The sequence below is a fragment of the Schistocerca nitens genome, chromosome 4 (genome assembly GCF_023898315.1).
Source record: "Schistocerca nitens isolate TAMUIC-IGC-003100 chromosome 4, iqSchNite1.1, whole genome shotgun sequence".
In the NCBI taxonomy this organism is placed as follows: Eukaryota; Metazoa; Arthropoda; class Insecta; order Orthoptera; family Acrididae; genus Schistocerca; species Schistocerca nitens.
Genome location: NC_064617.1, coordinates 432173818 through 432197971, shown reverse-complemented (window position 1 = coordinate 432197971; position 24154 = coordinate 432173818). Strand labels below are relative to the sequence as shown.

Sequence of the window (24154 nt, the reverse complement as noted above, 5' to 3'; positions counted from 1 at the left end):
ATATGACAATTAATTTTCTAGCGTACTTGCCCAGTTTCGTATGTCCTGTCCTTACCCTTACCATGAACGGATAGATCTGACAACTTAAAAGTGCTTGTGAACCCAGGCCCTGTCAGGTAAGGAGATCCCAGACACAGTGACATTTAGACATCAGAATAATAGCTGTTATACATGACTTAAAATATGTTAATGAGGAAGATCAAACAAATGAACTATTACCTGTACTAAATATTTTAATTATTATAATCGCCATACACAGCGGGTTCAGGTTGCGTATTTGGCGATGAAGAAAAATTCTATGTGCTTAGGAAGATCCTGTAAAATTAACACAAGAAAGTCTTAATTAACTTAACTTCAAGCAAGATAAACATGTGAAAATTTACCAGAATACTTCTTATACTAGCATAACCTTAAGAGAAAAACAAATATTAACGTAACTTCAAACACACTGAAGACAAGAAATTTTACCTCAAAAATATTCTGCTGATAGTGTTATAAAATCACACAATTGACTCTACACTGACTAATCTATTGTAGCTGGACAATATCGTCTATCTGCTGAATGCTTTTCTCAAACTTAAACCCAAAGAACACACGCGCAGTATGTGGCTGACATGTATGTGAGGGAATGAGAAAAAGTACGCTCATGACCTCCAATCTAAAGCAGATCTGAAGTGAATTCACTCTATTGACTCCCACACTTAGCGTCTGAACAATGTGGTATTTACCTTGTGCAGACTGCATTGATAAGGGCGACCGTGGTCGGCTGTGACAAATGTCAACGGCGCATGTTTCGACGACTTGTAGTCCGGACAATTCTTCTCTGGCCTTGACTGGATATAAAGTCGTAAGCTGCCCTAAGATTTTGAGAGGTGAAAAACTATGCTTTTCCTTGGCTAAATTCACTGGCTGTCACCACTCGCTAATGCTCAACGACATGTACCATGTTTCACCATGTTCTGCAGAACTTAACTAACACAGCACTTAGCTCGTAATATCCAATGGGGAGATATTACGAGATTGTTAACACGAATATGGGTGCTATTAGAGCCTTGTGAACACGCGCAGGTGTTCACCAAGATGCAACAACAGAGCGGGACGCACTCCGTCCAGCGCACGGCCCTTCTAGGAAGAGAGTGACTCTGATTTACTCTCTCGTAATTGCCTATATTGTTGTAAAGTAGAATCGCCTCGCTACAACTACTGTCGGACAGTGAGAGCATTTGCTGCAGCTTATATCGTTTCTTTTCCCAATGAGGTTTCAGAAACGAACTGAGGGGTATGCTAGTTTCACCCCGTCCAATGATCGTTCGCCATTCTTTCAATTAATAATGAGCTCCGCCCAAACAGCAGCTGCCCACGTGGACTTGATATGTTGTTCACACACATATCATGTGATATTTGAATATTTACAAAAATCCCGGTGACTCATGCTGTTGTGCTCCTTTCTGCATTTCAAAAGTGGCCTCTCGCTTTGTTCCTAAGTGATTCCTTAAGTTAAAAGGCTTTCGCACAGCAGGTATGTGTCTCGTGCCCTATACATGTGACTGTCACGTGAATTTCGTTTATATCAATTTGATGAAGCATTTTCTGCGTTCGTATGTTTCCTCGTAAATGGATGGACTGTGTTCTCCTTTGACACCACCCAAATCTATACCCTGCTGCGTTTACTTCATTGCAGGTGTGAGTCAGAAGACTCGCCTGACAGTGACTCATTCTTGTGCGGTAGTCTCAGTCGAAAATGCCTGGTGTGGTCCTAATTGATCTCCCACGCCGAGGGTTCGGTGGTTCATGGCTTTCCTAAATTGAGTTCATATTGGTGTGCCCAGGTCAGCTGGGAAGCCTCGTTTACACTTTAGTCCACTGCTACAGAAACGAAACTCTTGTATCAACGTGAGAATTAGACGGATTTTGTTAGTATCGAGTTCATGTGCGCCACACATGAATTACTCTCTGTACTATGCAAATAACATGATTCTAAGCAAAGTATGGCACTTGGGGTACCGAATTCATCGGCTTGATGAGTACAATACATTTCTTGGCATAGAAATTATATGTTAGGTGCTAAAAATTATCGTGCCACTTTACGATTTATTGTATCAATGAGTAGTAAGTGTGTGTGAACTGGGATTGCCATTAAATGTAGATTTTCTACGTGCACGAAGTTTGTCCTTCAGGTGGAGCAGAACTCCTTGACTGCTCTGGTAACTGAATAATGTATTTTATACAAAATATGGATTCTGGTAAGTATCTGTTTTTGTAAGCCGGCCGGAATGGCCGAGCGGTTCTAGGCGCTACAGTCTGGAACCGCGCTACCGCTACGGTCGCTGGTTCGAATCCTGCCTCGGGCATGGATTTGTGTGATGTCCTTACGTTAGTTAGGTTTAAGTGGTTCTAAGTTCTAGGGGACTGATGACCTCAGAAGTTAAGTCCCATAGTGCTCAGAACCATTTGAACCATTTGTTTTTGTAATCAGGGAAACATGACAGTGTCTGAAACAACCTTCTTCCAAGAAAGAAATGGCGATGAGGCCAGTAGATAGTGGACACTAATATGTTAAATAAAATCGATGAAACAAAATATTAGATGAAATAAAAACTGTATCTACTGAGTTACGCTGGCAGATAATATAGACCATGGCTGTAGCTTGTAAACGAAGTGCACAGCTCACAGCTGGATTTTGCAACATTGTGTATGCGTTCTAAGTGTAAGGAAGGATGTAAATCTACGCTTTTCTTTTCTTTATGACTGTGATATTTACGAGCTTTAGTATTCGAAACAGAAAGGTTATTTCAAATTCGATTACTGCCACCTTCCTTCTGAGATGAAATGAACGTCGGAGCGGCCTGTCATAAGAGTATCGGAGGGTGGTAGAGAGGGGGGAGGGGGCAGGCCACTGGTGCCTTTTTACTGTATAGTATATTCAAGTATAAAGCTGGGCAAATATTTTACCACTTTGAAAAGTGAGTCAAGCAAGACTCGGGCGGCCTACTCCGTGCGGGAGAGCGCCGAGTGTAATAATTGTGTTTGCCTGCGGGGGTTGCGCGCCCCAGCGCCCGTCGCCGAGGGTGCACGGCGGGAGTGGTGGTGGGGGATGTGACGTCAGCGGGCGCATGCGCCCGGCGGGCGACGTCGCGTCGCGCAGAAGACGCGAGCGGCGTGCCGTCATTCAGTGAGCGGTAGCCGACGCGGCAAGTTGTCAGAGGAGCGGAAGCTGCGTGCGGCGCCAGGACGCGCGCTACTGCCGGGTACCTGCGCAACGCACGACGGGGCCTCTCGGCAATGAGGCGGGTGGGCGTCGCGCGCCACCTTGCCTGAGGAGGAGCGACGCCGAACGAGCGGCGGTGGCGGCGGGCGCGGAGGCACCGCGGGACAACACCGCGTCCAAAGGTCAGTAGCGAATGCGTCTCTCCGCGCATTTGCGTTTATTATTTAAATGTCTCTGTATTATTGGCCTTTTCACCAACGAAAATGCAGAAAGTAATACGAAAATGTGTGGAAGTAAACCAGCCTTTGACAGCCGCCTTAGTTGTTCTTTACGTTTTTGTACTGTTGATAGGCAACTGCCATCAGACGGTTGTGTATAATAGCTTTAACCAAGCGCTTAATGAGCTTCTCTCTGCTGTTCATAAATAAACGGTAAAATGGTTCAAAACAATGTTTTAATAAGCATGACAGAAAGCAAAAATAGACATTGTCAGTGGGCGTAAATCATGGCCTAATCAGCGTGGTCAGTTGCTGATTTTTTTTTCTATGTAGGAAGTGATAAATATTGTCCCAATTTATATACATAAATTGTTCTTAAACATATGTTTTATTATTTTGAGAACAGGTCAAGTCGTGTATTCCTGTTAACGTAGTTTTTAGCACTTAAGCCATCATTACATGACAGGTGTAATAGGAAGATGTAATTTAGTCTAAATCAGTAAGAAAATGCTCTAATATTACCACCCACTCTATGTTCCATAAGACATCTGTCGCACTTCCGTGTTAAAAAGTGGTGAAGGCAGCATAATAAATTATTAAATTTGTTGTGACACTTGGGGATCACTGGGGGTTTCCCCAAGACGGTGTACAACTGACGTAGCAGCTAGATAGGTTGCTTAGAGAAACAGCAGATGCGCACGGCACGTAACAGCTGTTTTGCCTGGCGAACGAGGAAGGTGACTGTTTTTTGTGGATCTCACAGTAATTTTCACCGAACGACGTAGACACTCAAGTCAGTAGATAAGACGTTTGTCGCACGACTCGCCATTTCCAACAGTAAGCTTGGAAGCCAGCGGCCTGTCTCATACTATTATCGCAAGCAACATATTATTAAACCTTAACAGATCGCTACTGTTGGGGTTCGGAACTCCATCTGCCGTTTCATACTACAAGCGTTTCTTTACTTTGCCAAGGGCTTTGGGTGCTTCATGTAAGTTCGTAAATACGAGCTGCATGATTTTTGATGATGGTCTGATTGGTTTACGCCTTTCAATAACTTAACGAACTGCACTAAATAGCGTTGTCCTTGTTTCTCTATTTACTAACAGAGCACTTTAGTGTCAATGTGCTGCAGCAATGAAGCTGAAATTCGAAGAAGATACGTGTTTCAGTAAGACACTCCGATCATAAATGGAATGCATCTTGTTTTTTTCCGTGTAGGAGTCCTAACTTTTGCTTCAGTTTCGAACGGTTTCGTGTCTTATTCTAAATTGTAGACTTCCTAACAACACAGCAGGCTTCTCTCTCACAGAATTCCAACTCTAAATTTAGCTATCATATGGCATTCTCGTCATTTGTTGTGTTGCCTTCCTGTGCTATCTGTCCGCAAATGAATTAATTTCGATCCAGAGGTTTAGTTTTTATTAGCACTGCTATTCTGTTGTATGTTTTATGTTAGCTTCCGTCTCTTTCCAAGTCATTTTCTTCCCTGGACCTTCTGAATTTTTGTTCTACTATCACCTAAGTGTATGAAAACTTGTAATACGCCTGTTACCGCGAAAGAACAAAAGATTCCAGCTAGTTACTAGCTTTTGCTGTCATAACACCGAATGCTAAGTCTCCACGTAGCAGTAACGAAAACTTCTGTTCATGAAGTACAAAGATTATTACTTACCTGCAGGAATCATAAGCAAGTGTTAAGATTCGCGCTAGACACACGACAGAATGAGACACTGTTAAAGGATACTTTCAGGGGCAGTCAATCATAACCGTTGCAGAAACGCCCGTACTTCACCTGTCACACAGTATTAAGATTGCTGAGAAATTGTATCGAAAGCGATAAGTGATTTTTTTCATATGTTTATTACAAGGTACAGTTTTCACTGTTTCTCAGTCATAAAGAACACGGTTTTTAATTGCAGAATCCGTAACCCAACATTCACACATTTTTGCAGTTACTTTTTTGTGAAAATATAAGACAGAAGGTAAGCTTTTGTAAATTATAAATTAATTACAATCGCTGCTCTAAAACTTAGGGCCTTGTAAATTTTCTGCTATATAGTGACTTTGTAACCGTTTGTTTATCAACTTTTTGGTTATATTGCAATTTAGAGCTTATGTTTCATTTAGTAGATTCATGAATTTCGTTGTTTGTAACTATGCTGTTGTGTTTCTGTTCCTTTTCCATATGCATTACTTTCTCAGTTCGACACGTCATTTTATGATTAATACATTGTGGCGATATGCGTATAAGTTTATGAAACCGCAGACACTTATGGCCAGTTCCACTGATAAAACCTTCTCTGGTTGATATCTGAGTAACGTTACTGTTACGGAACTCTATTTGTGACCCCGAGAAGGTTTCATCATTTTCTACATTGTTTATTAAGACTTTCCGGACGTTTCAACAATGTTTGCAGTTGGTATATTGCCGTAGACTGAAAGAGAAGGTAAGCTTTTGTAAACTATAAGTTGATTGCAATCGTTTGTTGTCAAATATCTGTAGATTTAAGCGAAACCTCGGTAATGTTATTAGGTATAACCGAAGATTTCCCCATGGCTGTTGTGTATAGCAATACGCTGCATAGTTTCACAGAATTGGTATCCGAAAGGTATTACTTCTACCGCAGGTATATACTCGTCACCGGAACCTGTGCTGCGGTTTTCGCTAGTATGCTTTTCGCTAGTCTACTTTGTATGTACAGAATGGTCTGGGGAAGATGCCCTCTTGTACTGTGTTATATGAATCACCCTATATTTTTATTCTCATCACGTCTTGTTCCCACCCACCTCTTCCGAAGAGTCCCCTCTCGACGACGATGTGGCTCTTGTCGATATGACGCTCTGTCCTGTGACTGTTCCCTCTTCTTCCAGGAAAACCTCATTTTGGTGGGAAGGGACCAACTTTGTTCGTGTCATATGTTTGCTTGATGTAGTATTTCACCTCTTATCTTACTGCGTATTGTGAAGGTTAATGGGAACCAGTCACCGATGATACAATGGGCGTGGAAAGCTGCTTAGCAAGTAGTCGGTACCGACCAGTGCATATCTTCCTGGCTCTGACGCTTTACTCATTACCCGACAAGGGCCATACTGTGATGTTCCCTCTCGTTTTAGTATCCCGAGGCCCCCAAAGAACGTCCGGTTTCCACCATATGTACGACCATATGAGATAACCGCGACTGTTGCTTCACGAAGTAAAATACCATGGTCAGCGAAGGAAACGTTATTGGGGGGGGGGGGGGGGGGGGGTCGTCTTCCTGCACTCCCTGACCTGAAATTATTTTGTTAAAAAATATCAACCTCTCTTTGGCACATGAGATAAGTATAACAACTTACGACTCTTGGCCCCCCCCCCCCCCTAATGTGAGCCAGACCGCTATCTCATTATATTCAGCTAGACTCTTATACGACCACTGGACTGGAAGCAACACTGAGACTCAATTCCACTTCAGCATTCCTGTTTGTTTCATCTACGTCTCTCACTAGCTACTAAGTCCACAGCCTCATACAAGTTTTATAAATTAATGTAACATTTTGCGCATAGATAGGAAAAACGTCCGATAATGACAAACTGCTGGAACAGTATCTTACCGTAAAATATTTAGGACTGACTATACAGAGTGACCTTAAGTGGAATGACCACTTAAAATAAATAATAGGAAAGCAGATGCCAGATTGAGATACGTAGAAAACTCTTAAGGAAATGTAACTCACTCAAGAATGGAATGGTTTACAGGGCGGTTGTTCGACTGATTATTGAGTATTGTTTATCAATCTGGAACCGTAACCAGATAGGAAGAGATAGAGAAGATCCACCGTATACTCGACGCGGGCATGTTACAGAGATTCTCAACACTCTCCAGTGGCAGACACTCTACAAGAGAAGCATTGCGCGTCAAGGAGACGTTTAAGACTGAAATTTTGAGAGAGTACTTATCAGGAAGAGGCGGAAAACATATTACTTCCTCCCACAAAAATCTCGCAAAATGACCACGATGCGAAAATTCGAGAACTTACGGCTAATACTAAGGCTCTAAAATGGCTCTGAGCACTATAGGACTTAACAGCTATGCTCGTCAGTCCCCTAGAACTTAGAACTACTTAAACCTAACTAACCTAAGGACAACACACAACACCCAGTCATCACGAAGCAGAGGAAATACCTGACCCCGCCGGGAATCGAACCCGGGACCCCGTGCTCGGGAAGCGAGAACGCTACCGCGAGACCACGAGCTGCGGGCGGCTAATACTAAGGCTTACAGGCAAACATTCATCCCACGCGCCATCCGCGAGTAGAACAGGAAATGGGGATGACTCAGCGGTACGAGAAGTGCCTTTCACCACACACCTTTAGGTGGGTAGCGTAGTATGGTGTACGTGTAAATTATGAATAGTAACACTTGCCTGAACCACGTCACTTCAATAATTACATGGATCATATGTATCCAAAAAAGTAAGTGCAATTTCTCGATGACTTTCTGAACTTCAAACTTTGATAATGGCAGCAAGCAAAAAATTTAGACATTAACTAATGACAGAATTGCTTACTCTGTCCCCAGCAGCGTGTACGAGTGATCGGCGGTTCCATGAGTCTCAAGCTACTGCTGAAAGTTGTTCTATAATGTCGGAATTCCATCTCACTTACGTAGCAGCTAGAGATTTATTGCTGCCAAGTCGCTTTTAACGAACAATATTCATTGACATGTCCTCTGAATACTCAACCAACCCAGAAAAGTTTCTGAAAACTGGAAACCTCTTCCGAGAGTCAAGTACACTTGGGTTACGGAAATTTTCTTTCAGAAAATCCCTGTTGTTGCCCCATTATCTGCTCCCTCTTAATTTTCGTAAAATCAGTGCCTGAACTAAAATCCAGACCAGACAATTTTATGTTGTGAGTTCCAGGCTCAGAAACGACTTTGTACAATGCGATTTGTTCATCTACTCCCCATTCGAAAGATCGTGGTCATAGAGAATCATCCAACTAACATTTATACTAGGGTGGAGACTGTATTTTGCTTCTTAACTGCACTATACGAATGTGACAGTACCTGTGTCAAGTTAAAAATGGCGTTCAAAAATGGCTCTGAGCACTATGGGACTTAACATCTTAGGTCATCAGTTCCCTAGAACTTAGAACTACTTAAACCTAACTAGCCAAAGGACATCACACACATCCATGCCCGAGGCAGGATTCGAACCTGCGACCGTAGCAGTCCCGTGGTTCCGGACTACAGCGCCTCGAACCGCACGGCCACCGCGGCCGGCGGAGTTTGCGTAACACTCATCCAGTAGAGGTAGGCTAATTACAACCTGGCAACAATTTTCTTGGTCTGTTGGCTTTACCACGTGACTTTCTGTTTTTCTCGATATCCTTAACTTTTTTTTCGGTGTTTCATTTTGCAGACAGATTAATCATTAGTGAGGAGATAATTAAAGGGAGGGAAATGGCAAGGCATGTGCAGTACAGTAGCCTATTTAGTGACGAGACATCACAGAGAACGTACGTCGTGAGCCGAGTGGAATTTTAATTCGACTCTTTTGAGGACGATTGACGAGCTCACCGTATTAACTAGTGGGCCAGCGCGCTGGGTGCTCGCTGTGGTGGATGGCGGCTCGCATGAGGCACCTGCGTGCGGGCTCGCTGGCTGCTGGCTGGCGTGTGTGTCTGGTGTTCCGGCGCGCCTTAATAAAGCCCGGGGGCTGCTGTGCTAATAACCCTGTAATAACGCACGCCAGTGGGCGCGCCCTCCTCTTGTCGTTAGGTTTTCCGGCGCGAGCTCGCAGTCTTCTAACAAGCAGGGCTACAAGAAGAGCCCTGCGCTATATAACAATGTCGGCTCCGCCGCATCGAAACACAGTGAGCGACCTTTGACAAGCCACTGGCTGGGAAGAAGATTCACCGTGGCATATAATCCTATACTTCCCGACACGATAACAAGAAAACAGTGTGCTGATCGTCTAGCAGGCCTAGGATGTATGACGGATTTTTATTGTCATTTCTAAATTTTTTCCACTTCAGTTTTCATCTGCAGTGTTCTAGTGCAACTCATTGTGATATTGTGACGTGCGCGCCAGGTGGGATCATTGCATCATCAGAAGTTTGTTCCTCGTACAATACGCTAACCAACAAGCCACTATGCGTCATTTTTTGAACGCCCAACAAGGAACGTGGCAAAGAAATCACGTCTTGGATGCAGGGCGCTACTGGGGATTCAGTCGAAGATTGGAAGCTCATCCAGTCTCCAGCTAGACATGACGTCTACCATCTCGTCTGTCTCCTGATTAGCCCGGACTTTGTTCCGACATTAAAAAGCACAACTACCCGTGACCACTGACCACCTTGACTGGATAGTGATCTGGTAATCCGACTTGGGCGCGCCCAGTTGCATTCCGTACGCCAGAATATAAGGAACTCGAGTATGGTTCAAATGGCTCTGAGCACTATGGGACTTAACATCTGTGGTCATCAGTCCCCTAGAACTTAGAACTACTTAAACCTATCTAACCTAAGGACATCACACACATCCATGCCCGAGGCAGGATTCGAACCTGCGACCGTAGCAGTCACGCGGTTCCGGACTGAACTCGAGTATGAATGACTGTTTCATTTAATCTAGAACTCACTTTAGAAGCCCACATCTTTGTTAATATCGACTAGATCTCACTGCACCTGTACAAAAGAACCTGATCGACACGCGCTCGGTTTTTTTATAGTAGAAAACCAATGGTTAAGAGGTTACACTCGAAACACTCGACTTAGAGAGGAACAGGGTATAAATTATCTCCAACCATACTTACATAGTTTCCTGTAGATCACCTACGGTCAGTGTCAAGACAATTCCTTTGAAAACCACGTTGCTGATATCATTGTCCAACCTGAGCCTTTTCACATCTCTAATGACTTGATCGATGGCGAGATGTTGAGCCTTCTATTCCATCTGTCTGGTACGATTTTCAACGCTCTACATACATTCTCACACAGGGCCTAACTTATTTGTCGGCGTAGACCACTGGTTTCAGAATGCCAATTGAACCTTCTGAGAGGTAACGTTGTTTGCTGGCACAGGACTGTTTCCGTCAAACATGATCTACATAGTGGGCTCGCCTACTTGAAATCAAATATTTTGTGTAAAAAAACAGTCTGGTGAACATATTTGTCTCTCGGAAGACAACTGGCTTACTGAAAAAGCACGTATCGAATTCTTATAATGTACACTCCCCCTGTTGATACCGACCTATGCGCTGTCCCCGCCTCACTGATGATTCATATTATTTACGTAGTTCGGCTCTGTCTTAATGTTGACTAACGTCGAGCGAAAGAGGGGACGGCGCAGCTGATGAAGAAGATTTCTCCTATAGCGATCATTCACCAGTAACTGACGCTGTCTGCTTCTCGTAATAACTATGGTGTCACCGCCAGACACCACACTAGCTAGGTGGTAGCCTTTAAATCGGCCGCGGTCCATTAGTATACGTCGGACCCGCGTGTCGCCACTGTCACACGGCAGGTCTAGAGAGACTTACTAGCACTCGCCCCAGTTGTACAGCCGACGTTGCTAGGAATGGTTCACTGACAATTACGCTCTCATTTGCCGAGACGATAGTTAGCATAGCCTTCAGCTCAGTCATTTGCTACGACCTAGCAAGGCGCCGTATTCAATTGATATTTATATTGTGAAGCATGTATCATCAAGAGCGATGTTCTACAATTATGGATTAAAGTTAAGTATTACAGCAACTGCGTCCGTTTTTCTAAGTTCTCATTTCTCTGACCTGTTCCAGACCTCACTCCAGTCTGCGTGTAATTGAAAGCGTGCATTTCGGCATCCTCTAGCAATACGGTGTTGGCTCTTCTGCCAACACAGCAATAACTCTTATTCAGAACTCCTTTTTTGCAATAGTTACAGCGATTTATTTCTGATACCTATGTACAGTCGGCTCTTGAGGTATCGCCTACTGCTTTACCGGCCGTTAAATTGCTTCTTCCTACTTTCGCTGTTATAGACAAAGTTCCTCATTATACATTCTTCGTTTTTTTTTTTTCCTCCGAAGTCCAACAACCGCCTCGGAGTATCCCGCCGCCGCGACTCTGGACCTCCATGGAGCGACGTCATCGGCCTCACTGTGTTTGCTCCATGGCGGCCCGCTACTTGCCGCGTCAACTAAAGTCCGCGCCTGTTGCTGGCTCGGTGTTTGAATTATCTGCACATATAAACACCAAATACTTCCTCAGTATTTATGCACATAACTAACAAATCCTAATCCGCAACTCAATTTTATCATTTAATTAGAATTTGTGCTAGGCCAGGGGTGATAGATGGCGCATGCAACAGACCACTTGTCGTCTGTTACACCACACCTACAGCCTCATAATATGATAAGAGTACTTAATTCTAGTTCACGATACGGATAGTGCAATATACTAATAGTTAATCCCTTACACTAATCCTCCACGATAATCCCTTACATTATTGAGAAAATTTAGAAAACTTGCATTTGAAGCTCACTGCCGACGATTCTACTGCCATCAACATTCATTACCCAGAAGATAAGATACCAGAAATTAGGGCTCATACCTTGCTCTATTTGCGAGTGCAGCAGGGGAGGGAATGGCTAGTAGTAGTACATCATCTCTCCGCCACGCACCGCACGGTGGCTTGCAGAGTAACTATGTAGATGCAGATGAATCCTTAGCTTGTTAACCCTGTATACATGTGCATTCGTCTGATTCAAATTTGAGCACGGTATAGACTAGATGTTGCAATATAGACTATATGTTACCATTTATTGCAACTTTCGTGTCGCACTAATTTTCTTAGGGATCTGTGGGAATGAGGTCTTACTTCCTGTATTGTGTGTGGCCTGTGCATTAATTTGTTGTGTCACGATCGCTTATTTATATTTAGGATGTTTCTCCTAAGAGTCGTCAGGAGCAGCGACAGCACCGTCCTGGTCTGTGCTCACTGTTACCACCAACTGCTGGACTGCCGCATATTCTTCGTGTTTTACTGTTCCTGTTAATACACGTAGCTAAAACGAATGGTGCACTAACTAATCTGAGAGCGCTCTATCGAACAGGCATGTAAAATTCCGATTTACAGGTAATTTTGTGTCTTAAAGGACACAAACTGACGTTTCCTGTCGACCCTGGGTGTCACGTGAATGACGTGATCAGCAAGATTTGATTGGACTGACATAAGCTACACGTTGCAAAAACGCAATTGCTAGTGTGTGTCGAAACACCAGAGAAAAAAAAAATGCACCTGGTGACCGACAGGAGAGACACCAGGTATATAAACTGATAAGCCAAAACATTATGACCACTGCCCACAGGGACGTTGGATGCCGCCTGGTGTCGTTGCGAACACGTGACATGGTAACGACAGTATGTAAGCGGAGCAGACACGGACGGGGGTCACCCAAGCGAAGGTATGGGCTGCAAATGGGAAATCCAATGAGATAAGTGACTTTGGCAAAGAGGAGTTTATCATTAAGCAGAGCCTGTGATCGAGCATCTGGAAAACGGTAAAGCTGGTCGAATGTCCACGTGCTACTGTCGTGAGCATCTACGGAAAGAGGCAGGACAGTAAAATTACCACGAGGCGCTAAATGGTTGGACATCCACGACTCTTCGCAGAAGATAGGGTTCGGAAGCTTATCCGCTCTGTAAAGTAGGATAGATGGTGATTCGTGGCATCTCTGCCGAAAGAGAACAATGTTGGTGCAAGCGCAACTTTTTCAGAGCACACCGTTCATCGTGCATTGTTGAACATTGAGATTCGCAGCAGACCACCCCCATACTTGTTCACATGTTGACCGAAAGACGTCGTCAGTTACAACTGCAGTGGACACGGGACCGTCGGGATTTGACCGTCGATCAATAGAAACGTGTCGGATCTTCGAGTGAATCGCATGTTTGCTACACTAGGTCGATGGTCGTCTCCACAAACGTCGTCATCGAAGTGAACGGCAGCTAGAATCGTGCAGCGCGCCACGGACGCAGGCTGGTGGGCGCAGTATCGTGGTATGGGTGACGTTTTCCTGTACTTGAATGGGACCTGTGATAGTAATCGAAGACACACTGACAGCCGCGAACCACCTGCTTTCCTTCATGCTTGATGTCTTCCCCGACTGCGATGCCATCTTTCAGCCGTATAATTGTTGGTGTCTCTGAGCCGAAACCGTGCTACAGCGGTTTGAGGAGCATTATGGTGAACTCACGTTGACGTCTCGGCGACCAAATGTATATTATATCGTTACACGACAAAGCTCTAATCTCTGAAACCTTTCGATGTGCTACATGCTGCTACTTACGTGCAGGAGGTTGCCCGAAAAAGTCGTTAACACTGTTGTGCTACTGTAGTAAGCACGTAAGTCGACCCCTTAAAGTGCACTATGTTCGTTTCTGAGCGCTGGCGCTCATGTGACACTGAACGCTGACGTACATTATGGCACTGAAGTGTTGTATTTACCAGACGTTTACGTGGCCCCAACGCAATAAAATGGGTCGACGTGAAGAAGCGACGAAATGGTAGCAAGGAGCTTCGTGTTTGGTCTCGTCCACAGTGACACCGTGGGTGAAGTGGCCCAATTTGTTGGTGTACCAACACGAACTGTGAAAAATGTATACTAGGAATGGTGTACCCCATGCAGCCATCTAGTGGTTTAAGAACAGTGAGAAGTCCCAACTACAGTGGGCTAAGAAGAATGTTACGCCTAGCCAATGATAATCGGTTTCCAACCTGGTAGGAATTGCCACAGTGAGTAATCAGTTGCCGAGTGAAACTTGCAAAGATAACTGTGTACAATGAATGGACTTTGGAGTCAGGTCTCTCGCAAAAAGCCATTTCTCACAGTAGCATATAAAGCTGCATCTCTTCGATAGGACAAATATGAAACTAGAAATTAGCTGATTGATTGTGTGAAGCTTTATGCGACAAGTCGCGATTTTGTTTCTTTTTAAATGTAACATTCGAGTGGACCGACGGACGAATGAGGCGTTTACTTGACAGTACGTGTGTGGAGGGTTTAGTTCATGCTGTAGGTTATCCTGTGAGATTTCTGGAGAATTTTTTCGAAAAACAACTTGGGATCCCTAATTCAGGTTATCGTGAACGTAAACTAAGACGTTTATTCCAAATGAACACTGAATAAATCCTCAGCTGCTAAGATCACTAAAATCTTTTATTCATATAGATGACCTGTTTCGGCAGTCCTCTGTTGCCACCTTCGGATCTATGTTTACATCATTACATAAATTCCGTCATCAGTAAGTAAATGGTGCTATACAAGGTATGTTCATTTTGGTATCGTGAGCTACTCTAGAAGTCGGCATGACGATTTAAAAGTCACAGCTATATATACACATATTATTTCTTCGATTACAGGTGCTCACATTCATCACCACTTTACAACTGACAGATCTGTTACTTGTAAAGTGGTGGTGAGTGTCAGTCTTGCAGTCAGTGCAATATTATGTGTGTGCATACCTGTTATTTGAAAATCGGCATGCCGACTTCTAGGGTAGCTCACGATACTGACATGGAGGTACACTGTATGGCACCTCTTACTGTACTGATGGAGGAAATTACGTAATGATGTAAACACAGATCCGAAGATGGCAACAGAAAACTGCCGAAACCGGTCACGTATGTGAAGAAATGATTTTTGCGACCTTGGCAGTTGAAAATTCATTCAATGCTGATAATATTACAGATCACGCTCATGCTGACGATGTCAGAAGTGTATATGTTTATTCCGAGCATTCTCGGTGAATAGGCGTTCCCTTTTTTTTATTCGTGTTGTTAATGTTGAGGGTGCTTCGGACACTACCATCTTCCTAGATGACGATAGCCTTGTGCACGGGGCTACATGTATACATGCCTGGTCTGATGAACACTTAGTAATTCAACTTCACCTCGGCTGCTCGCTAAATCACCCTGTTCCATAGAAAACGTCTGAGGCTAATCGTAACAGTGGCTGAAACGTAGCAATTAACATTCCCTTAATTTGGTAGCTCTACGAGATCTAATCGTCAGTTCAACTATATATGGCATACTTGAAATTACATATGAATTATCTTCAGAGCGAAAATGAGGCTATTATCAAAGCTAGAGGTTGTGTTATACGGGTTTAGCGTCATGTTTCCTGACGGAGGGTGGCAGTAATGCATTGTTCGGTGTACTTACTTTTGTCTGGGGAGCAATCCTAGGTTCATTTCAATACCGCAGACGGTCTTGTCGCGTTGGAAACACCAGTTCCAGGCTGTACACCGAAATTAAGCAACGTCGGGCACGGTACATGAACTTGGAAGCACCAAAAGCATTACCATGCCTAATACGACGTAGGAAAAGTGATAGCATTCAAAACAGCTTATAGTCACCTCGGAATTGCTAACTACAGGTTCTGGTCGGTTTTAAAGTGTATCTACCATTCCTCCTGCAAAATAGTGGCAAGTTTCACTAACGGTGGTGGAGGAGGATAGTGATCAAGCACTCTTATCTCCAAAGTAGACAGCAAAAGATCAATAATATTGAGATCTGGTGATTTATGGCCAGGGCAGATGCGACAATTCATCGTCGTGCTCATAAACCAGCCCTGGACGATGTTGGCTTTGTGAAATGGGGCCCTGTCATCTTGAAACACAGCGTCACCATTGGGGAACAAACACTATACGGTGGAATGGACCTGATCAGCCACATTGGTCACATAATCCTTGGTAGTAATGCGACCATGCAGAGTAACCGTGGGTCGCTTAGAATACGATGATGTGGGTCGTATCATTGACGAGTCGTATTGGGTTTCCAGCTCGCCCTGCAATTCTTTCCTTACAGAGCTCCTTTCGTGTTGTTTTGGAACTGACAGGGTTTTCGAGGGTGACAATTAATTCTTCAGTGACTTTTCAGCTTTTCGCATTCCTCTTCAATAACTGTCCGTCACGATCACTCAACAAACGCTTTCGTCAGCGTTGTGGCATAGCGAATGATGTTTTTCCAGTTTCCCTGTATCGGGTATAAATCTTCGATACGCTGCCTCCTGAAATACCAAACACTTACGCTGCCATCGTTATGAAAGTACGCACCATACGAGCACCAACAATTTTCCCACGTTCGAATTCACTTAGCTTCGACAACAACACTGTCTTAGCCACGACTGACAATACAGCGCACTGAAGACAGCGTAGGTGCCATTCGTGATGAAATGCAACAGTGCAACCAGTTGGGTTGGCCAGAATCAGCATGTATTTCAAGCATGCATTTCTCGTGATGTTACTATACATCTGTCCAACCGCTGTGTGTCTCATGCAAGTTTTGAAGAATGTCGTCTATTAGAGGTGTATATCTTATTGAAACTGAAACAGTTTCATCTAGTCTGCAGATCATCTTCTGGGAATGACGTTAGGCCCTTGTTCAATTAACTGTTTTGAGATTCATCGTTTCCGTTTAATGAATTCTGCAGAAAACAACCCGCCTTCGTAGCTGTGGTCGCTAACGCACGCCTATGTGTGGGGGAGTTCGACTCGTAGGTAAGCCTATTAGAATCCCAGTGATGGATGAGATATTCACTGTCAAGGGCAGGAGAGGCGGTGACGTAAAGTTTCTGACACCAGTCTTTGCACTTAAATTCTGGATTCAATTCCAAATTCCTCCGCAGTGTCCATGAAGGGAGGGAATGTGATACTGTTGACGGTGATCGTACGAATGGGACGTTATGCTACGCGGCGCCCTTACTACAACTGAGAGTAGGCTACTTGCCGGCACCCGGTTTTCTCCTCTCCCTTCTCCTATGACCAACATAAAACACAAACCGAACACGTCACTATACACGCATCGAGTACACTCACACACACTCTACAAATACATATATTCGCAAGGAAAGGGACCAACTTACGTGTAGGAAGAACACCATTTCCGGTAGGCTGCTGAAGGCACCTTGTGGGACACCCCAATCATCAATGCCATATAAGCTTGAAGAGTCACAATGTCGTATAACATTTACATTTTGGAGAAAACAAATATCAAAACTGCATTTGGCACTGGCTCTTCCAAAGTAAGAACTCTACAGATTCACTATTCTGACTACAAGGCTGGTGAACAGGAAAAAGATATCACATCTGATATGCTGGGCACAGCCGTTATCTCTTGTGCCTGTCAGACCCATTCTAGGTAAAACTGCCTATAAGGTACGCTCATTTCAGATTAGACACACCGCTTATGTACATTTTCACCAAATCATTTTACGTATGCCTCTACATAATGTGAACTTGTTCACTTGACTGACTACAGATACGAGTACAATATAGAAATTTACAAGTAAATAAAATGTAATCAGTGGTTGTCAAAGAAACCACTTTTGATGCCAGATGAACGCATATATGCACCAAAATTAATACAGAGCTCCGACAGGTAACTCATGCAGTCGTGACAGTGATGTTCTGTATCTTGTTGCAAGATATTTTGGTACTTCTCTCCCAAGATTCTTCACTGGCGCTTCGTTACGGAAAGTAAATACCTTCATTTCTGTGTTTAAGTTTGTACCTAAGCAGAGTAAGAGCTACCTAGGTCCTAAGAAAGCTGTATTTTAAAAATGTACGCCCCAGTCGATCTAAGAGCAGATCAAGTAAGATCATGTCAGTTCCAAAAACTTCAAGACACAAATGAACTGCGCGCTGTCGTTCTCAGTGAAAGTTATCAGTTTCAGGTGTAAGACAGAACGGTGAAGAATGGAATGATGAAGTATCATTTGCGTCTTAATGCTCTGAGACTTACAAAAAAAATTCTAGATAAAAAATCACAAGGGCTGAAGACGCTGTAATTTTCCTATGTCATCCTCAAATCGAAGGAAGTGAAGTCGTGTCATCTCTGAGGTGACTACACATTATGTTGCAGTACAAGACTTTCGTGCGAATATGGTAGTCCAAAAAATGCAATACACATATTCTATGAGCCGTGGACGAAAACGAAAATATGAGTTCTATCAAGACTTTGATCTAGTTAGTACAAGACTGCGTATAGCTATAGTGCAGCACATGCACAAAATTTGATTAGGATATGGAGCAACAGATCAGATATAGTAGTCTTCTCAGATATTATACTGATTTCCTGCGATGCTGTTTAATCTTCGTGTGGGAATCCCGTTCGCTCGTTTATAAAATTTACATCCGGCCCGCGAACCACTCACTTCGTAATTGTCGTTTCCCAGACGCAGAGGGAACGGAGTAGCTAGGGAAAGCCCCATGCGCTGGCCTATTGTGGACTCACTACTGCGGTAAGCCCTCTGTCCCTTACTGCTGAAGAGGAGGTCTCCGCCATATGGAACTATGGCATCCCAGCGAGTCTTTCTTCACGAAAGGCTGCTCAGAAGATTAGTGCGGAAGCGGGTCACCTCTTTAGTAATCCGATGCCACGGACTTCCCAGACCATTCGTTCTCTCGGGAGTGAGTTAAGCTGAAAGGAAACCGGGAGAACCCATTGGGCTGCAAAGAAGGCGTGCTCCGAAACTCTCAGCACCTAATGATTTAAAACAGAAGCTATTTTACCTCTCTGTATGGGCAAATGTACTGTGTGCAAATGCTGTAAATCTCTTGAGGGTATTGTGACGAGCGGAAAGTAACCATAATAACTGTTGTTCCTTTACATGGTACTTCGTCGAAACGATGATTCTCAGAGACCGAAATATCAAAGGTCCAGAATTTTTTAAACTGTTCGCTATCTACTCATATATTATGCTTCATTAATAATAACGTTGTTACGTTTCTTTAATGATAGTGTAAGTATATCACGATTCAGGACGAAGGATTGAGATCTCTGAACCAGTTACAAGCACTGACATCAAAACATCTATCATTATAACCAGTGTCCATGCTGCTGATGCAGCAGTGCTGGAATCAGGATGCGTAATGATTCTGAATTATTTTAGCTTTCGAGTGTTTCGAGATGAATACAAAGCTGTTGAAGGGCTGAAATATTTGCTCCAGATGTTAACTACGGAAAAAAACAAATGTATCCAGCGCTAAAATACGTGCATCTCTTTACTTCCACTCTCCCCCTGGTGGGATATCTGTATAATATCTTCGTTCTTAGAGGCTTTCTATGATAATAGATTTCGTTTTCTTTTCGGCACAGTTAGTTGATCCTGGTTATGCTACTTTTTCGCAGACACAGTAAATTAATTGCATATAAAAGTATTTTAAGATTACTTACTTATTTTTCTTAATAATTTTCACTGTATTTATTGCTTATTTCCTCCTGAAAGTTTATTATTTAAACACTTGTTCACCAAATATCCTGCAGTAATGGGGGGACATCAAAGTTTTATGCTTTCATCCAAATCTTCACTTACGGAGTCTAGTGAGATGTATCAACATTAGCTGTTTAGGAAAGGTGCCCAAGAGCTTTCAAGTCTTCTACAGCGAAATTGTCCACTGATCATTTTGATAAAATCGCTGGAGCACTGTCACGATAAGAGAACTAACGATCAGGTCTCAGAAGTGGGTGGCCTTGGTGATTTATGGTAGGCGTGGTTCAGCGTACCAGTTTCCATTAATTGCTTTGTGAAGATCACGCACCCTATATTTCAACATTTACCTTAGGGGAAATTCTTTCTCTGCGAGGACAGCACCGCGATAGCTGTATTTCCTTCACAGACGGTAAGTGGCAACGCTAGCAGTGGTTGGTATATAAAGCGTGTTGGGTGGATGTGGAACACAGTGCAGTCGTTGTCTGAATGCGCGAACGGAGCCATTAATCTAACGCTCTAACGGGCTTAATCACTGGTCTTCGGACCAAGGTTGAAAGCGTTTCCGAAACACCTAAGTTCCTCAACCGTTCACATGGCTCCGTGGTTAATCATACAGTACATGGCAAAATGGCGGTATTCAATACCGGCGCCGAAGCAACTGTAGTGCATCACGGGCAATAAACGACAGGGGTGAACGACAGCTGTGGAGATGTGTACAGGCGAATATATGCGCTACTTTTCAGGAACTAACGGCCCAGGTGAACCAGGGAACTACCAACAGCGTCTCCTCGACGACCCTTTTAGCGAACGTTGCTGCGTATGGGCCTCCGCAGCAGGCGCCTGTTTCGTGCACCCATGCTGACTGCTGTTCAACGGTGACAAATGCTGGATTTTGCACGCCATTACGGCAACTGGAAGTCCAGCGACATTTTCAGATGAATCACGTTGTTTGCTACATCGAACAGATGCTCGTTGGCTGGTATCCACATCCACGTCGGTACCTTCTAGAACCTCACTGACACTCTTCTTGCATATCTCGTAGTCGTCCGCGCTGAGAAAGGTGGTTATTCAGGCATTTGACACATGGTCACATTAATGTGACTCGACATGTATAGACCATAACATAACCGATATGAGAAAACATACGTCGTTAAAACATTAATCCCATAAAATGGGTGGAACAGGGACTCAAACTTCTCTAATAAAATATTGTTACCCGCTACAAGCAGGGCTTCAAGAATCAAATTCAGCAGTTGAAAAAGTGACATGTTAAAATCGCGTTAACCTACAATGAAACGAAAAATAAACAAGATAAAGTCTCACCTAGAACTGTTGATAGCCCGGCAGTTATAAGGTCACATAATACCGGTAAGCGGTAGACAGCAACCCACCGAGCGCCTCCCAGTAGAGGGCCTAACTGCTAGTCAAAGTACTATCTCACCTGGAAGGGCACTACCGGCAGCACACAGAGAAGCAGCGAGACTTTCATACATTTCCGCACGTAACCAAAATCGTAGGGCCTCGTTACATAACATTACAGTATAAGCTATAAAATATTTTACCATAAAGAGCAGGTAAAACAAAATAGACCAGACGTTAGAGCAACAAGTCCAGGAGCAGTTACCAGGCGGTCAAAAAACCATGACATTACGTCCTTGAAAGGCAGACAGAGTTAATAGTACAATGTCTTATCCTCTGTGTGCAAGGCTTTTAAATTATTAGCTACACCTAATTCACCTGAAGATGACAAGTAGGAAACTTGTCGAAACATTGTCGCAAAACGTCGTCGTCGAGAACCAGAGAAGACTTCATCATCGAGAATGGCCGAGAAAGTTTAAATTCGCATATTAGCTGCACCCATTACACAGAGGCCAAAATCACGTGAATGGTTACTTAAATCACACTTCGAATTCCTCTGGTGTTCCCGAAACCTGATGTCAAACCCTCTGCCAATATGCCCCACATACGTTGCAGGACATCCGTGGCGAGTGATGCAATACTCACCAGTAGCATAGTACTGTGCACAAGCGACCTCCTTTCTATGCACATGTCTTACATCAAGGTTCCGTATATATTTTGTTCTATGCGTTCTTTATGGTAAAGTATTTTAGAGTTTGCATTTTGTGTAACGGCGGCCTTAATGACGCCTATGGTATTTGAATACGTTTCTGTGTATTGTAGTGCTTTTGTCATCCGTCGTGAGATACGTGAGTACGTCGTCTAACAGTGTGGCTCTGCACGGCGAGGCTGGTGTTCACCGCATTTCGGTATGATGCGAGTCTTTTTAACTGTCAGACTCGGCGCCTGTAGTTGGGACTTCTTGTTTTCTTCCTTTTATTCTAGGTTTTTATCTTTTTTTATAAGTCATCAGTTTTCTAATTTTTTTGATACTGCCCGTCCCGAGTCCCTCTCCTGTGCCAACCTCTTCATCCCAGAGTAGCACTTGCAACCGATGTCCTCAGTTATTTGCTGGTTGTATTCCAATCTCTGTCATCCTCTACAGTTTTTATCCTCTACAGCCCCCTCCAGTACAATCGAAGTTATTCCCTGATGTCTTAATACATGTCCACCATCCTGTCCCTTCGTCTCCTCAGTGTTTTCCATATATAACTTTGTTCGTCCATTCTGCGGAGAACCTTCTTTCCTTACCTTATCAGTCTCCCTAATTTTCAATATTCTCCTGTAGCACCATATCTTAAATGCTTCGAATCTGTTCAGTTCCGATTTTCCCGCGTTCAGTGTTTCACTACCGTACAATTATGTGCTCCGAAACGTACATTATCAGAATTTTGTTCCTCAAATTAAGGCCTATGTTTGATACTAACAGACTTCTCTTGGCCAGGAATGCCCTTTTTGCCAGTGCTAGCCGGCTTTTTATGTCTTCCTTGCTCCGTCTGTCATGGGTTATTTTGCTCCCTAGATAGCAGCAACTTCATGTACTTCAGTCCCCATGAAAGTTACTCTCCGTTCTCGTCTGCTTCATTTTTCCAGGTCGACAGATCCTATGAACATGTCTTGATTTTTCTTTAGTCTTGTGCCTCTACCTTTCCTAAAGCCGAACTAATCGTCATCTAATACATCTTCCATTTTCTTTTTTTGTTCTTCTGTATATTATTCTTGTCAGCAATTTGGATTCATGAGCTGTTAAACTGATTGTGCTATAATTCTCGCACTTGTTGACTCCTGCGATCTTCGAAATGCCGGACGGAGTGGCCATGCGGTTCTAGGTGCTACAGTCTGGAACCGGACTACCGCTACGGTCGCAGGTTCAAATCCTGCCTCGGGCATGGATGTGTGTGATGTCCTTAGGTTAGCTAGGTTTAATTAGTTCTACGTTCTAGGCGACTGATGACCTCAGAAGTTAAGTCGCATAGTGCTCAGAGCCATTTGAACCATTTTTTTATCTTCGGAATTGTATGAATGACTTGTTCCGAAAGTCAGATGGTTTACCGCCAGATTCGTACATGCTGCCCATCAACGTGAACTGTTGATCTGCTGCCACTTCCCCCCAATGATTTTAGAAATTCTGGTAGAATGTTATCTATCACTTCTACCTTATTCGATCTTAAGTCTTTCAAAGCTCTTTTAAATTCTGATTCTAATACCGGATCCCCTATCTGTTTTGTATCGACTCCTGTTTCATCTTCTATCGCGTCATCAGACAAATGTTTCACTCATATAGGCTCTCGAAGTACTTTTCTTCACCTAGACCCTTTCCTCTGCATGTAACATTGGAATTCGCACTACATTCTTTATGTTAGCTTTCTTGCTTTTAATTTCACGAAGGCTATTTTGATCTTTGTACATACTGAGTCAGTCCTTTCCGCAATCATTTCTTTTTATATTTTTTTCACATTTTTCATGCAGCCTTTCGCCTTAGCTTCCCTGCACTTCCTATTCACTTGAAACCTAAGTGACTGGTATTTCTATATTCCTGAATTTCCCTGAACATTTTTGTTTTTCCTTCTTTCGACGATCTTCTGTTACCCCAGCTTCTCTTTCAAACATCCACGATTGCCCTTTTTAGAGATGTCCGTTCCTCTTTAACTGAACTGCCTTCTGAAAAATTCCTTATCGCAGTTTCTATAGGCTCAGACAACTTCAAGCGTATCTCTTCATTCCTTAGTACTTCGCCGGCCGGGGTTGGCCGAGCGGTTCTAGGCGCTACAGTCTGGAACCGCGCGACCGCTACGGTCGCAGGTTCGAATCCTGCCTCGGACATGGGTGTGTGTGATGTCCTTAGGTTATTTAGGTTTAAGTAGTTCTAAGTTCTAGGGGACTGATGACCTCAGATGTTAAGTCCCATAGTGCTCAGAGCTATTTGAACCATTTGAACCTTAGTACTTCTTTGCGCAATGATTCCCTCTGACTGGTCTCTTAAATTTTAGCCAGCCACTAAATTGGGATCTGAGTCTATATCTGCTTATGGGTACAGCTTACAATCCAGTGCTTGATTTCGGAATCTCTGCCTGACCATGATGTAATG

General features: G+C 43.6%; 1 protein-coding gene across 1 annotated transcript in view; it reads left to right on the top strand.

Moving 5' to 3' along the window:
- Nucleotides 1-3233: 3233 nt before the first annotated feature.
- Nucleotides 3234-24154, top strand: part of LOC126252978 (LIM domain only protein 3-like) — a 371497-nt gene continuing 350576 nt past the window's right edge. The window contains exon 1 of the mRNA XM_049954003.1: nucleotides 3234-3390. The gene's annotated coding sequence lies outside the window, so the exon portion shown is untranslated. The remainder of the gene's footprint in view (nucleotides 3391-24154) is intronic.